The sequence below is a fragment of the Phoca vitulina genome, unplaced genomic scaffold (genome assembly GCF_004348235.1).
Source record: "Phoca vitulina isolate PV1807 unplaced genomic scaffold, GSC_HSeal_1.0 scaffold4, whole genome shotgun sequence".
Taxonomy (NCBI): domain Eukaryota; kingdom Metazoa; phylum Chordata; class Mammalia; order Carnivora; family Phocidae; genus Phoca; species Phoca vitulina.
The window spans coordinates 54,911,158-54,915,605 of record NW_022589707.1 but is presented as its reverse complement, the minus strand read 5'-3'; positions in this window follow the sequence as shown (position 1 = coordinate 54,915,605).

The following is a 4,448-nucleotide window of genomic DNA, read 5'->3' as shown; positions in this document are numbered from 1 at the left end:
TTTAATATCTTTATCATGTTATTCTCATCCACTTGTAGAGAACCATTCCCCTTATCTTCCCTGCAACACTGATGACTCTGCACCCAAGACACTGGTCCCTCAAGCACAATGATCAAACTGAGACCTCCTTTGTCTGTGCTGATGACACCTCCTCTTTTTTAAACACACTATCACCTTCCTTATCTGGTTTACCTCTACTTATACTGTCAAAGTCTATTAATTTTTCTCCTCTAGGGGTCCTTTCCTAATCTTTAGTCTGAGTTACATGACCCATAGTGGGTGGGTCCTATACATGACCCCTATAGGTGAGTCATGCTCTGTCCAGGTCTGAACTCTTTTTATCTGCCTCCATAGTCAGTTGTGAACTCTGGGAGTTGTTACTGTGTTTCACATTCCAATTCACATCTCCCAGGGAGAGGTTGGCACAGAAGCAGCACTCTGGGTATTTGGGTATTTGTTGAACTGAGTTGAACTTGGATTTTCACTTTCGATGTTCAGCTAATAAATCAATGGTCAGGAAATAAATATTTTGGATATGGAAAAGAATCCAGTTTGTTGCTGTATTTATAACTTAATTCCAATTACCTTCTTAGTTTTACCTATACTAATCTGTTATAACCCTCAATTCTCTTTTCAATCCTCGGAAATCCATAAGATACCAACACTCATTACTGCAATATCCCTAAACCTTACTTAACTAAAGCATCAGTGAAGGAGGACGCTGCAATGAGTCATTTAAGAGTGTGTTATCTTGTGTTGCTACATGGTTCACACCTCAGCTTCAGCACTCACCAGCTCGAATGGGGGCCAGTTACTTAAATGATTTATGCCTCAGTTTTCTTATCTCTAGCATGGGATGAGTGCTACATTCGAAAACAACAGAATTTATTATACTTTTTCAGGTTAAATGAGGTCATACACTTTACGTTTCTCTACAAGAATAGGGATAAAAAGTACTGTAGTATATTTATATCCAACTAATTTCAATTCTAGTTACAAACATGGATAAATCTCAAATATATAATGGGTTAAGTCACAAGAGGATACTAACAGCAGGATTCGCTTTATGTAAAATTTAAAATATATAAAATTTAAAAACATATAAAAACAAAAACATATAAACTTTTATATGTTTGTTTATAAAAATTTTTATGTTTTTAAATTTTCCATAAAGCAAAATATAATTATTTTAAACAATATCACTCAAAATATGAATGACAAAATACAAATAAAATCCAAACTTTTTTTAAATTTTGCAAATACTTAAAAGTCTTTAACATTCCAACCAGCCATCCACATCAAATAAAGAATATGTAATGCCAACAGCATAAAACACTTGATGTTCCAGGATCAACTTTATGCAATAGCATGAGGCAGAAGAAAACTAATTATATAACTTCTCAAGGCAACATTTTAAAATAATGTCTTGAACGAAATTTGGAACCATACTACACAAGTTGAGGTAATCCATTTTTTTCCGTACAGTAGCTCATGGACGTTTTACTATTTTAAAGTTCTCCTATAACATACTTTTTGATTGCTGCACAGCATAATTGCACTGTAACTTAACTGAACTATGTTTCATTTTTTCTAATATTTCACTTTTAAAATCATTTGTGTAATTTTAAGGTAAATTCATAAAAATGAATCACTTTTTTAAAATTGGTAATTTTTAAAAAGATCATTCTTCAGAAGCTTTTAGATTTGCAGAAAAATTGAACAGATAGTAGAGAGCATTCTCATATATCCTACATCCAGTTTCCCCTTTTGACATTTTATATTAGCATTATATAAGTAGCAGACCAATACTGATGAATTATTAATGTCTATTATATAATCAAATTTCCCTAGTTTTTCCTTAATGAACTTTTTCTGTTCTAATGAAGTTTTTGTTTCCATCACATCTTTTGTAAGCTATGTGACTACTGGAATTTGCCCAATGTTTTTCTCATAGCAGTAGGTTCTGAATTAAGATCACAGATGTAAAGTACCATTTTTATTACATCATACCAAGGTTATCTATCATCCATATGATTTATGAATGCTGATGTTGACCGTGACCACCTGGTTGAGGTAGTGTTTCTCAGGTTCTAGGATAGACTTTATTGCTCCCCCTTTGCATACTGTACTCTTTTAAGAAAATCACTCTGTGTGGCCCACTCCTGAGGTGTAGGGAGTTCTGCTTCCTCCCCTTGAGGGTGGAGTATCTATATAAATTATTTGGAATTCTTCTGTATGGGATATTTGTCTCTTCTCCCCTATTTATTAATTTTTCCAAACATTTATTTGTATCAATATAGGCACAAAGACATTTTATACTTTGGATTATAATCCGATACTACTTTCTCTCTCAGACTGTTCTGGTTTTGGCCTTTTGGATCTTTTTCAGTTGGTTCCTATGCTTCTTTGTAAAATCTACAGATTTTATTCAGTATTTTGTTATTATAACCTTAAACACACAGGACTGTTGAACAAATTATAATGGACATCTCTAATCCATTGCCTAGAATCAACTCAAAAATTTTTTACCATTTTACCATATCTGCTAATTTCCTGCAATATGTATATATTATTTTTTTCTTGTTTAACTACTGTGTGGTAACTTACAGGAACTTTAACCCTAAATACTTAAGGATTCAACTCCTAAAAATAAGAAAAACAATCTCCTACATAAATGTGTAGCATCTCACATTTTTAAAATCTACTAATTCTCTGTTATCATCTAATTACCAACCCATACTCGATTTTCATCAACTGAACAACAAAAAGACATTTCATTGTTTTGTTTTTTAACATGGACCCAACTAAGGCTCTGGCCTTTTTAGCCTTTACAGCAACTCATCACACCTCACCCTCTTAGGATGGTCTCCTTCAGATCTGACACATCTTTTTATCAGTAAGGGTTTTTTTGTTGTTGTTTGTTTTTTCTTTTTCTCCTATTAATTCACAAAGAAAGAATCCTAGCTGCCAATTGTCACAGTCCTGGAAGAAAGCCAACTGTCTTTCACTGTCTTCTATTTGATGTTTGTTTTCAAATGCCTCATCAGTGTGACTTCCTCTTAATCCTCAGAAAAGCTCACAGGAACTGCTAGTCAATGATAGCCTCATCTGCCCTCTAAACAATACTACTTCTGATTTCTGATAGTTGGATGATAACCTTTATATTATCCAGTGCTCCTTAAAATTATTATCCTTCCTCCACCCTGAGAATACAGATGCAATACAGTTGTGTATCTGTGCTTGTGTTCCTGGCTTTATTGTGCCAAGATTATTTCAGTTCCATCCTTAAGTATCTCAGTATTACAAACAAGGTTAAAACTAAGACAGGATTTAATTCAAGGACAATCAATAGGCTGTACGAAAAACAAAGTTCTCATAAGCTTAAATAGTGGAACAAAAGAGTTAACATGATCCTTAATCCTTTTAGTGTTACAATGTAGTCTGCCCCCCAAAGCCATCAGAAGGAGGTTTCACACCATATTGGCAGAAGCACTGCCAAGCACAGATTAACTAGAATGCTAAAAAAGCGTCACGTCGTCGTCGTTCCAAATACTCATCTTAAATAGTCTTTAATCTACTTAAATACACAAGAGTAAGTTAGATTGGCATTAACAGCTTGGAATTAAAGCAACGTGCAGAGGGATAATGAAAACAAAATTTAAGTCACCTTACCAATACCCAGAATAAGTTATATTCCCAGCCAAATAGTTGGACACATGACTTGACAACTCTAATGAAAACACAAATACGATGGAATATGTGCAACTGTGACTCTCCAAGAGAATCTACAAATCATGGCTGATACAGTAATACGTTAGAATAAAGACTGCTTCTCAAGATCTCAAAATAAAGACAATCCAAATGCTGCTGTAATTACATTATATGCTATTAAAAATAATACACTTCTCCAGGTTTTTGTTTTTGTTTCAAAGCTTTCCTTATTTTTCACAGGCCAGTCCTTAAAGTAAATTTGTTTTAAAACATGCTCTGAGTTTTGTTTTGTTTTGTTTTTTGTTTTTCCAAATCCATGCCTTCTTAAGCAGGAATGTAGGTCTCTGCCAGAGGTAGGGAAAGTAAATTTACAGGTGACAAAATAAAGCTGGGCTTATAGATGTGCAGGAATATTAGTCAAGCATCCAACAGCCCCCAAACAGTTTCCCTCCCAATAATGTTGGGGGGGGGAGGGTTTCATTTTGTACTTATCACCAGTAATCTCAGGGGCTTACTACACCACATGCTGGTTCCTTTGGAAATGGCATAAAAGCCTCCCTGCTCCCATGATTATCTCATCCCTCAAGGCCCTAACTGTGTTCCTGGACCTTAATTACACAGTCTCTTTTTTCTTTCCATGCGAAGAACCTTTGTAAAATAGCTATTATGCCTCTATTCTTCTGAAATATACTTTAAATAAATGGCTGGAGTATAAGAACAGAGTATTAGCTCAAATT